The sequence below is a fragment of the Monodelphis domestica genome, chromosome 6 (assembly GCF_027887165.1).
Source record: "Monodelphis domestica isolate mMonDom1 chromosome 6, mMonDom1.pri, whole genome shotgun sequence".
NCBI lineage: Eukaryota > Metazoa > Chordata > Mammalia > Didelphimorphia > Didelphidae > Monodelphis > Monodelphis domestica.
Window position 1 is genome coordinate 257,062,648 of NC_077232.1, and position 13,534 is coordinate 257,076,181.

The window sequence follows — 13,534 nt, forward strand, 5'->3', positions numbered from 1 at the left end:
CAGGGCAGTAAATATAGCATTTGTGGCCTAGTCAGCCCCCGATATATGCAGAAAGTTACAGAAACTGGAGGGATTTGAGGGAAAACTGTTATCTGATCTCATGGAAGTAGCTCAAAAATTATTCAATATTAGGGTAACCAAAATACTAAAAAGGCAGCTAGGGCAATTCTAGCAGCATTAGCTGATGAGAGAACCCACCAGCCTAATAAGGTATGGGATGGAAGGAAGAGAAGCAATGGGGATGACAGAGGTAGGGGGAGAGGTGACGTTGAGAAACGAATGCCCTGATTGCAAAGAGATCAATGTGCTTATGGTAAGGAAAAGGGCCATTGGAAAAATGAGTGCCCAAGAAGAGCAACAGGCAGGGAGGTTGTCCCTCAGTTGCTGGGAGCCCATAGTTAAGTTAAAGGTAGGGGGCAAAATGGTGGACTTCCTGGTCAACACCAGGGCCACCTATTCTTCTTTGCACACTGATCCCGGTCCATATTCTTCCCAGAATACCTTCATTTAAGGTGCTAATGGCCACATTGAATCCTATCCCTGGACTACATCACGCACAGTCGATTTTGGAACAGGGACAGTGAAGCAGCCCTTCTTGGTCATACCCAATTGCCCCATCCCCTTCTTGGTAGGGACTTACTGCCCAAATTGAAAGCCACCATCTTGTTCAAGGGAGGGTAGACTAAACTCTACTTATAGACACACCTCAGACCCTCCTCCTGTCCTGTCTACTCTCAGAGGAATATTTATTGACCACACAGGCCAGCCAACCAGAACTATCCTCATTACTGTAGGAGTTTCAGGCCAGAGTTCCTGGGGTCTGGTCAGAGTCTAATCCCCTTGGCCTGGCCGCCCACCAAACACCAGTGGTGTTGCAGCTTCTCAGCTCTGCCACGTCTGTCTGGGTAAGACAGTACAACATCAGCAAGCAGGCCAGAGAAGGAATCGGCATTCATACACAGAGACTTTTTTGAAGCTGGAATCCTGGTTCCTTGCCAATCCCCTTGGAATACCCCTCTGTTACCTGTGCAAAAACCTGGCACCCTGGACTATCTCCCCGTTCAAGATCTCAGGGAAGTTAATAAGAGGATCGAAGCTACCCATCCTACAGTACCAAACCCTTATACCCTATTAAGCCAGCTTCCACCAGAGCATGCAGTTTATACTGTCTGGGATCTCAAAGATGCGCTTTTCTCCATCCCCTTGGCCCCTATTAGTCAGCCAATCTTTGCTTCTGAGGACTCCAGGGAGGGAAAGGGGGGTCAGATAACTTGGTCTCGAATTCCACAATGGTTCAAAACTTCTCCAAGCCTTTTTGGGGAGGCCCTAGGGAGGGATTTTCAGAGAAAGCCATTCTGACGTCACCTTGCTCCAGTATGTGGATGATTTGCTTTTGGCCACCCTAAGTGCCAAGACTTGTAAGACTGCTACTCTCCACTTGTTGGAATTGCTGAGCACCCTGGGTTGTAGGGTCTCAGCCAAGAAAGCACAGATCTGCACCACCTCTGTCACCTATCTGGGCTATGAGCTGGAAGGGGGTGTGAGGAAACTCCTGTGCTCAGATCCAGACGATCCTCAATATCCCCGTGCCCAGAACCAAGCGGCAGGTATGGGAATTTTGGGGGACAGTGGGGTCCTGTAGGCTGTGGATTCCAGGATTCACTGAGATTGCTAAACCCCTGTATGCAGCTACGGCTGGCAAGCTAGAAACCCTGGAGTGGATGGAGGACTGTCAGCGGGCCTTCAATCAACTGAAAGCAGCCTTGGTGAGTGCCCCTGCCCTTGGGCTCCCAAACCTGTCTAAACCTTTTCACCTCTTCATAGACGAATGTAGGGGGACAGCAGTGGGGGTCTTCACCCAGTCCATTGGACCATGGCGGAGGCCTGTGGCCTATCTGTCTAAGAAGCTGGACCCTGTGTCAGCAGGATGGCCTAACTGTCTTGGGGCTGTGGCTGCCACTGCACTCTTGTTCAGGGAGGCTTTGAAACTCACCTTTGGCCAAGACAACGTGGTTGTGACAGCATCGCACTCAGTGGAGTCCCTGCTTAGAAGTCCTCCAGAGAGATGGCTTTCTAATGCCCGCATTACTCAGAATCAGGCTCTCCTGCTTAACCCCCCTACAATGACTGTTTCTAAGACTGAAACTTTGAATCCAGTCACCCTCCTCCCAGAAACGGGAAGGGAGGTAGTAGTGACCCATGACTGCTTACAAATTTTGGATTCTCTGACCAGTCTGCGCCCCGATTTGACTGATGTTCCCCTGCCCATGGCTGCCCACATCCTCTTTGTAGGTAGCAGCTTCGTACAGAATGGGATACTGCTACGCTGGAGCTGTAGTGGTGGAGCCCCCAAGGACTGGGCACAGTCCCTGGGAAATGGAACCTTGGCCCAACGAGCAGAACTGATTGCATTAACACAGGCTTACGTTGGGGAGCAGGGAAGTCTGTTAACATTTATACAGACAGCCGATATGCATTTGCCACTGCCCATGTCCATGGAGCACTGTACCAGGAGCAGGGATTCCTCACTGCTGGTGGCAAAGATATCAAGAATGGGCCTGAGATTCTGGCCCTACTGGAGGCTGTGTGGCTCCCCTCTCACCTTGTCATCATCCATTGCAAGGGACACCAGAAGGGCGATTCCCCTGAAGCTGTAGATAATCGCCTGGCTGATGAGACATCGAGGGCTATGGCCTTGCAGCCTGTGTCTCCCATTCAAGCCTTGCCCATGGGTGTGCCACAAGATCCCCCAGTCCTTCATTACTCTCCTGACAATTTAGACCGAGGTAAGAGGCTAGGTGCCACCCCGAATTCAGATGGATGCCTGGTCCTGCCAGATGACAGGGCTCTCTTACCAGAAGCAGTGGGGAGACAGCTAGCAAAAAGAATACATGACACCACACATATGGGAGGTACAAAACTGAGCGATATGCTGGACAGAGACTTTTTCTTTCATATTATGCACCGAATCTGCAAAGATATCACTTCAAGATGTGAAACATGTGTGTGGGTTAATCAAAAGGGAGGACCGAAGGAACCAGGGGGCACCAGGTTAAGAGGGCTAGAACCAGGAGAACAGTGGGAGGTAGATTTTACAGAAATTAAGCTGGGGAAATATGGGTACGGGTATCTTTTAGTCCTGGTAGACACTTTTTCAGGATGGATAGAAGCATATCCAACAAAACATGAAACTGCCTCAGTGATAGTTAAGAAATTAATATCAGAGATCATTCAGGCTCCCACTGGGAATAGGGTCAGATAATGGGCCTGCTTTTGTAGCTAGGGTGCCTCAGCAATTGGCTAAGACCCTGGGCATAAATAGGAAATTACATTGTGCATTTTGGCCCCAGAGTTCAGGACAGGTCGAGTGTATGAATCGCACACTGAAGGAGACCCTGACAAAATTGGACTTAGAATCTGGAGAGAACTGGGTAAGCCTCCTCTCCTTTGCCCTCCTGAGGGCCCGGTTCACACCATATGTACAAGGTATTACCCCATTTGAAATTCTGTTCAGTCGACCACCTCCCCTCCCTCCTAAGTTGGGACTAGAAAATTTGACTGAATGTGATAACCAATATCTGTTCTCTTCCCTGAAGGCTTTGGATTAGCTCAGGAAAACTTTCACTCAAACTGTCCGAGCTGCCCATCCCTCACCACCCAAACGTAACCTGCCCCCTTTTACAGATGAACCAGGAGACCTTGTGTGGGTTCAGAAGATTCCTTCAGGGGCTCTTGAACCACAGTGGACTGGACCTTATGTGATAATACTGACCACCCCCAGAGCTATAAAGGTTTTGGGAAAGAAACGCTGGATCCACGTGTCTCAACTGAAACCTGTTAAACCAAGGGCAGCAGTGCAAGGAGCAGAGCAGTGGAAGGTCACCAAAACCTGGGAGCCCTTAAAGATCAAGATTCATCGACATTGAGCACTATGGGAAAGGGAGGATGGGGTGGAGCTATGCTTGGACTTGTACTTTTGAGATTTTTGGAAATTAGTCTACTCTTCCAGGTAATTCAATACCAATGGGTAATCAGTAGGACAAGGGATGGGAAGGAATTAATTAGTGACATACCAACCCGGGAGGAGAAAGCCCCCAAAATTCTTTTTGACTTGTGCGATTTACTTGGGAGTAAGTGGATAGATTCCTCACCTACGCTTTCATGTGCTAACCCCATCAGGGGATTTTGTATCTAGCAGAAAACCCTTTCTATGCTTGCCCATCTACGGGGCCGTCATCATGCAAATCAGGGAGATATTTCTATTGCACAGCCTGGGGATGTGAAACTGTCACCCTGCAGTGGCAGGAGGACCCCAATATCATACTACAAAGGGAGTGAAGCAGGAGCTGGGATGCCCCCCTTGATTCCAGAAATCCCCTTTCCCCAGCTATTAAAAACCCAGAGGATAAAGGATGGCTACTAGGCTGGACATGGGGATTTAGGCTGGAGGTGAGAGGTCAAGACCCAGGGATAGAATTTACAGTATAGCGAATAGCTGACAAAATGCCACCCTCACCAGTCAGCCAGAACCAAGAGGTCATTGTGGGATTTGGGCTGGTACCCACCCCCACTGTCTCCACACCTGGGTGACCAGTTAATACTGCCATAAAGTGTCCTCACAGAGAGCAATCCCTTCTCACCATGCTCACAACTGTCTTTTCCTTCCCAAATGCCAGCGCCCCCCAGATGACATCGGACTGTTGGCTCTGTTTGAACCCTCAACCTCCATATTATGTTGGTATTGGGTCCCCGGGTTCCTGTCTCCCTCGTTCTCCCCAAATAATTTGTATACCACCACAATCACTGATGCTGAAGCCAAAGTCCAATGTAAGTGGGGACATGAGCCAATTCTTACCTTAAGGGACTTGGAAGGAAATGGAGCTTGTTTTTTGGAGTCTGGGGTAGATCTAAGTCATTCGTTTCTTGCTCCCCACTGCATCAGCAGTGTCATAACACCTAATGTTGACGCTTATGAGAGTTGGAACTGGAAAGCCCCTCCTGTAACATGGTTTGCCTGTACTTCAGGTCTAACACCGTATTTATCTCCTCATACTCTAAAAACAAAGGATGCTTCTGGTGACCCTGTAATTTGCATCCTGGTTCATATTATTCCCCAGGTTTACTATTATTCAGGGGATGGAGTAGAGAGCACTTTGAAGTGATGCAGACCAGTGAATACCTGACAGGCCTTATCAGATGCCATAGAGTGCCAATTCTCATCCCTATCCTAGTAGGGCTGGGGATGGGGTAACTGCAGCCCTAAGAACTGCTGCCCTGGTTCAGGGAAACCAGAATTTCCAGTCTCTCTCTAACCATATTGATTCAAACCTTAGTGGATTAGAAATTTCTATTAATTTCCTGGAAAAGTCACTGTCCTCTCTGGCAGAAATGGTTCCCCAAAATAGGTGGGGACTGGACTTCCTTTTCTTTAAGCAGGTGGGGATCTACCTGGCATTTGGAGAATCCTGTTGTTTTTATATTAATCATTCTGGGATTATACTGGAATCTCTAGCCCTGCTCTGGAGGAGGCTAAAAGAGAGGGCATGGACTAATGCTCAATCCAGCAACTGGTATTCTAGTCTTTTCTCTTGGTTTCCTTGGCTGACTACCTTGATCAGAGCCCTGGCAGGACCACTCATATTAGTAATAGTGGGCCTCTTGAAAGGACCCTGACTGATCAATTACCTCATGACCTATATCTGACAGCATCTTCAGGCTATTAAGCTTTTGGCCTTAAAATCACATTATTCTCCTCTGTCTGATGAGTCAAGGGGTTGATTCCTCCCAACAGAAAAAGGAGGGAATGAAGTAGCACCAAAAAGGCCGTGGAAAAATTAAAAGGAGATAAAGCAGATAGACCCCTGCCAGCATTTTTTAGGGAACAGACCCACTTCACTAATGATATATGGGGTATAGGCTTTTCTCTGGATACACCAAACTCCAAAAGTGTTTTAGATCAAGGAGGATATAAAGAACTCCTTTCTGCTTCCTGAAAGGAACATCTATCTACCCTGCCTTTAGACTTTCCCCTAGATCTTTAATTATCATAGATATGCATCTCCCTGAGACTTTCAGTTAAAATAGTTATACACTTCCTGGTTCCACTGTGATTAGTATCATCCTTTGAATTGCACAGATCATCCCTTATACTCCAATCTCAATGAAAGTACTCCACTCCTGATTCATGTCACCCCCTTTTCCTTATTCTGTAACCCCTGCTGCTCTCAACGGGGTACAAGATCCCCATACCCCATCTCTTTGGAGAGGCAATGTCTACCCTTGTGCTTATCTCTTGGCCATTCAACATGACTTCCAAATTAATAAATTTCTCTTTTTATTTTTAAGCTAAGTTTTGGAGTCTTGCATTCTTGCAAAGGGTAACCTGTGCTGAACCTGGGATTTTCATCTCAAAGTTCTCCCACAACACTAAGAAGCATTCTTCTCAATAGTGAGTTTCATAAACAAAAATCTTAGCCTGTCTTAAATAGAAGAATCATTTAAGAAAAATATTTGTATCTTATCAAATGTGGTGATGATGGCTTGATATTTTGTGATAGCATTTACAAATGGGTAAAAATAACCCTCTAACCCTCAATACTATTACAGTGGAGGATCATGTAGTGCTTCTTCATGGAAATCACATTTTGATCTGCACTATAGACTTGAGATGATTTTAAAAGCAACTGGGAAGTTCAGAGTTCACTACAAAGGTGATTTTAATTGGATAATGCTATAAAAATAAGAGGAAAAAAGAATAGGGAGAAGTTGAGGACATCACTGAATATCTCTATTTAAAAATTATTCCATTTACTTGGTCATATTTGTATGGATTGATGAAGAGAAAAGAAAGCAGAACCAAGAGATAAATTTACAAAACGAATGAAATAATATAAGAGAAGACAGTATGTCTAGTTTGCACAGTACATAGCATGCCAGTCTTAGAATCAGGAATATTTATTTTCCTGAGTTCAAATCATATCTCAGACATTTTATGGACTTGTGTGACTTTGGGTAAGTCAGTTAGCTCTGTTTATTTTAGTTTTCTTATTTGTAAAATGAGCCAGAGAAGGAAATAGCAAACCACTCTAGTATATTTGCCAAGAAAACTCCAAATGAGGTCTCATCAAGTAGGACATGAATGAAAAACAACTGAACAATGACAAAAGAGAAAATAGCATTGAAAATATCAGGACCATTCATTGGGACATAGCTGAATAAATTGTGTCATGTGAATTTAAGGGTATTTTAGTATGTTTTTAGAAGTGATGAACAAGACCAATGAAAAGAATTATGGAAAAAATTACATGAATTAATGTAGAGTAAATTAAGCAGAACCAGGAAAATGATAGATACAGTGATTGACAAAAATAGAAAGAACAACAACAAATATGAATACCAAATTCTGTACAATCACAATGATAAAGCTTGGCCCCAAAGAGGAGTTATGAGATGGCATTTTCTTCTTTGCAAAAATGGTAGCCAATATTCATGAGTATATAATATATATGTATGCATACACATATATACACGCACATATGTATAGATGCACATATCAGATGCAGAATGGTTTGCATATGTGTACATACATGCAAACACACAGACACATATAGATATGCATATGGATTGAACTTATGCATCTCTTTTCAGAAAAATGTAAATACAGATGTACATGTATACACATGCATGTGCATGCATGTGCAATATATAAATAAATGTATATGCATGGGCACATATATACATATGTAGACATTATAATTCTTTTAATTTTCCTTCTCTCCATTATTGTTGGCTTATAACATTTTTACATGTATATATACATGCATAGTAAATGCAGATGCATGGATAGATAGATAATAGGTAGATAGATAGATAGATAGATAGATAGATAGATAGATAGATAGATAGATAGATGGATAGATGGATAGATGGATACATGGATAGATAGATATGCCACTAGATAAGTAAATCTATTTAGGTAGTATTTTAATTTAATCTTTTTTTATTGGCTTGGCCAGGAAATCTCTATATCTGTCTCTCTCTCAATTCCTCTCTCTTTATCTTTGTGCATATAACTTCTCTGTATTTACAAAGATGGAATATAATATATTTCATATATTACATATATAGTTTCAAAGTATACCTTTTTCTATCTCTTCTTGCTGGCTTTGTAGGTACTAGCCTGAATTGCATTTAATTTTAGTAACTTTATTTTATATCTAAATACTTTGCTGAAGTTACAAATTTTTTGCTGAACATTTTGTTTGATTTCCAAAGTTCTCTAAGTAAACTATCATATCATCTACAAAAATGATCATTTTATTTCTTCTTTGTTTAGGTCTATTTATTCAATTTCTTTTCTTTCTCTTCTTACTAGTTATTATTTCAAGAACTACATGAAAAAAGTGGCAGCAATGAATATTTTTCACTTATACTTCATCTTATAGGATTTCTATAGATAGGAAATCTAAAATTTCTCCATTGGAGATGATATTTCTTGATTTCAGATATACTTAAGAAATATTCCATTTATTTTTTTTATTTTTAATTTTTTAAAGATATTCTTTATAAAAAGGGTTTTCCTGCATATGTTGACATAATATGATGTAAATCTTTGTTAAATGCATGATTTATTATTTTTACAGGTCTCTTAATATATAATTTATATTGTATTCTTGATATAAATCCAATCTGGTAATAGTATGGAATATTTTTTCATATTTTGCTATAGCTTCTTTGATATTTTATTCTTTATTACATTTATATTAGACTATAGTTTTTCTGTTTTGTTTCTCCTGGTTTTATTTATCAATGCCATATTTGTTGCATAAAGGGATTTGTAGGACCCCTTCTTTTAAATTATTTTTTTGTAATTATATATATATATATATATATATAATATTAGAATGATCATTTTTGAATGTTTGCCAAAAAGTCATATTTAAATCCTTCTGGTCCTTGATTTATTTGTACTTTGGGGAGGTTTTTTTTTTAAATTGCTTATTAGATTTCTTTTTCAGAGATAAGGTTATTTAAATTCTCTATTGCTTATTATGCTAACTTGGGTATTTTTATTTTTGTAAATATTCATCTATTTCATTTAAGTTTCTAATTTGTGAGCATATGTGTGTATTTGAGCAAAATAGTTTGTACTTATTTTCTATATTTCTGCTCCACCTCAACCCTGGAATATCCCTTGCCAGGTTACTATAAGATTCCACCCTTCTTGGAACATTGTGGACTTTGACCTTTGGTCTGGCTGCCTGCAGGTTTCTGTTCTATTGACCTGATATTGGATCCATTGATAAATAATTGGAGAGAAACATGGAGGCATTAAAAGGTAAAGAAAAAATGTGCAAAGTTATTTTGAGGGAGTGATTGAGGAATATTTACTCCCAAGTGATAAGGAATAGGAGAAATATAACAAGGGATAGTGGCTGGGCCTTTGGCCTGAGGTACTAATATCAAGGATATGTTTCTTTTGCTCTAGAATTCCTGTGAACAAGTTGTGTCCTCTTTTGTTTCTATGCCTTAAGGCATGAAGAAAGTATTGCTTTTTTGAGGGGATCTGCCTTTCATCATGAGAAACTTGTCACTCAACTATCCCACTGCCGCCTTTTATACTTGCCAATTCCTTACAGACTCTTCCTCCCCCAAGGGCTGCCCAGAACATCTGTACTCAGACAGTTCTATCTGAATGACCTATTTTCTTCTTTCATTTTTTCCTGGGGAATGATGAATATGACTTCATCACAAAGGTTTTGACCCTTGACACTTTATTCTGAGTGATGCCTAGCAGTATTATATCTGCATGGATCAAATTATTTTCCTTTTCCCACTCAATGGGGATTGCCTCATTTGATGGCCGGTTCAAGATAGAATTTCCTCCACACATTCTCCCATTCCATACCCCTTAGCAACTCAATTTGCCCAGGACACCAGACTTCCTAGTTATAGGTCTGATAAGTAGGCCAATTTGGCAATAGGAAAGGGTTTGTGTAGGAGAAAAGTTGGAGATACAGCTGGAAAGGCAGATTGAGACCATATTGTGGAGTATAGAGGATATGGAATGAGAACAGCAGAGAGCTAAAGTCTGCACCTTGGGAAATGTATGCCTATATTTAGTAGATTAGAGCAGCAAATGGAGCCAAAAGTTTAGGGTGAGTTAAAAGCTTTTTTCTATTTTGACTTGGAAGAATATCAGAATGAAACAGTAACAGAAAACTGTTCAGACATATCTAGGTATTTCATTCATTTTCCCCCATCTAAACTAAACATTATGCCATTTACAATTAAAAACTTGAGACTAATTGATAAGTATGCTATTGTTTTTTATAAGTAAATTAATAATGGAAAGTATTTATGAAATATGCAATATGTGTCATGTCCTGGAATAAGCACTAGGAAATCAAACACAAAAGCAAGACAATGCCTCCAGGAGCTTAAAAGAGGAGTGATAAGTAGGAAAGAGTGTTTGGATCTCTGAGGCTACAGGAAAAGTAGACAGAACCATGAGGTATTAATTGGCATTTCTTTTATAGATAATATGATAGATCTGAATTCATTATTATTCACACAAGAGGTGAAAAGTAAGAGGGCAGAGAAGATACATAGGTGTAAAGGGATACAAGATGCTATTTAGAATAGTTGTTTAGATGAAATGTGAACTTCAGCATTTCCAAATCTGGGGTTGGCAGCTATTCAAGTTAGTGTTCACTCTCTTATCAACCAGGGTGTCTACTGGCAGGATTGATGCTTCATAGTTGAATTTTTTATCTTTCCTAGGGCATAGTCTCTGGAGGAGGGAACAATGTTCTCTTATTCCTCATCCTTCTTGACCTTTCCATAATCTTTGACCATACTTTTCTCCTTTTTTCTTTCTTCTTTTTAAGTTTTCAAGTGTAATTCAGGGATTAAGAGAAAGGATGAGGATGATGAGAAGAAAGAGTGAATAGGGTTGTGAGAGTAAAGAGATCCTTCTCCTTCCTTCCTTCTGAGGGGAGATAGTCAAATCCTGTCTCCTTGAAAAGGAAGTATGTCTCACCAGAGAATGTTTCCTGGGAGATGGATGACAGGAGACTAGAGAGGGAAGCTTTAGTGAGATACCAAGATACCTTCCTCTGAGGAGCCTAGAGAGGCAAGATGATTTTTTATGCTTCTGCTTCACCCAGGGACATCAACTGTCAGTCCCTTTCAGGATCTTAGGGCTACCCAACTGTCAAGGAGAGATGTTAACCTCTTGGGTCAGGAAATCTTAAAACCCTGAGATCTAGAAATCATCCCCCTTTTTGAGGAGAGGTGTGACCCTCCCCAAATTTTCAATCCCCTCTACTAAGGTGGTTAGAGATTGGCCCAGACCTAAATCTTGAATAACAAGGTGATTTATTGGGGTTCAAGTAGGGAAGAAGTATCAGGGATATCAGGGAGGGAAGTATGTAAACAAGGAAGCCCTATGGTTACCCCTCCAGAAGATTGGCCCTCCAATGTTTAGTACTTCCCAGCCTTGATTCCTCTTTCTTGGCAACTATTTGTTAATCCCTACTCTTCAGCTAATTAAACTTGAATATAAGAATCCAGGGACAAGTAAGGGAGAGACAGACAGAGAGAGAAATCCTTGGAAAAGATCTGTAGATGGCTCTCTTCAAAAGGTCCCAATCCACAGCCCCACTGAGGACTTCAAATTGCTGTCATGAGGGGTTTGGTTGAAGGGGTTCAGGAAAGACAGTTGATCTCTAAGGGAATAGGTTTCTTCTGAGTTTCTGAGGATCCACCTCTTCTCTCCTTCCTCAAGCCAGAAGTGACTGTTGAAACTCCAAGCCTCTGTTCTTCTTTAGAACTCTCAGTTTTTTCTTTCCCTCCCCCACTCTTTCTTCAGCAGGTCCCTTCAAAAGATGATCTCTTGTCCATGTATAAATCTCTCATCTCTTATCTTACAGAAGATACTATTTGCTCTTGGTTCTACTCCTACCTATCTAACCAGCTTTCTCAATTTCCTTTGCTTGATTTTCATGTAGGTCATTCCTACTAATTATGAGTATGCTCCCAAGGCTCTGTCCTGGGTCTTCTTCTTTTCTCCCTCTATTCTATTTCACTTTATAATTTCATCATATCCCTTGGAGCCAATTAATCAATGAACCATCAATCAGTAAACATTTACTAAACATTTACTATATGCCAGAAACTATTCTAAATTCTAGGAGGCTAAAGTCAGTCCTTTCCTCCAAGGAGCTCACAATCTAAGGTGGGGAGACAATACTTAATTCATATCATCTCTCTGCATATAATCCTCAAAGCAATATATCCAGCCCTAATCTATACCCTTACCATTCCATCCTCACCTGCCTATTAGATATTTAATAGTTTTCAAGGACAACTGTTCTCTGTATCTGTAACACTGAAATTCTCAATTTCAAAAATTAGTTCAAACCATAGAATGTCTGAGATTACAGGATTCAATAAAATATTAGAGGTAAAAGCATTTTATTTTGGAAGCATAGTTGGATCTAGAGTGAGAGACCTGGATTCAAATTCTTATTGTTATTTTTTTATTCTCTGAGTAATCTTGAACAAGTTATTTAACTTCTCTGGGCTTCAGTTTACTCAGCTGTCAAATGAGGAGTCAGATTAAATGAACTCTAAGTTCTCTTCTAGCTATATAACCATATCTATCTCTAAAACATTGCCCTAATGGATTAATGTCTCTCTCCTGGATCTCTGCCTTGTCATGGCAGAGGGTCTTGTGTAGCTCAATGAAACTATAAGCTATGTTTTGCAGGGACACTCAAGATGGACAAATTAGAGTGGAGAGTTCAGAGAAAAGGTGGTCCACTGGAAAAAGAAATGACAAAACACTGTAGGATCTTTGACAAGCAGACTCCAGAGACAGTATTAATATGATAAAAGATATGACACTGGAAGACAAGTCCATCACATCCAAAGGTGTCCAACAGGTTACTAGGGAAGAACAGAATACAACTACTAATAGCTCCAGAAAGAATGTTGGGGCTAGGCCAAAGCCAAAAAGAAGACTCAGCTGTGGATGTGGTGGTAAAAAGAAAATTCAATGTTACATAGATCAATATTGCATAGGAAGTTGGAATGTAAAACCTGAGTCAAGTCAAACTGAATGTGGTCACACAGAAGAGGGAAAGAAAACATTGACATCTTTGGTGCAAGTGAACATAAGTGGATGTGAATGAGTGAATTTAATTTAGGTGATCATTACATATAATACTGCAGGCAAGAATCCCTTAGAAGAAATACAATAAACTTCATAGTCAATAATAGGATAAGAAAAGCAAAACTGGGATCTAATGTCAGAAATTACAGGATAATATCTGCTTGAATCTAAAGCAAACCATTTAACAACACAGTAATACATGCCTATGTTCTAACTATTGGTGCCCCAAAGGTCAAAGTAGTTCAATTCTATGAAGATCTACAACATATTCTAGACACAACACAAAAAAAGATGTTACATTTATCATAAAGTATTGGAATGCCAAAGTAGAAAATGCAAAGAATTGGAATAACAGGC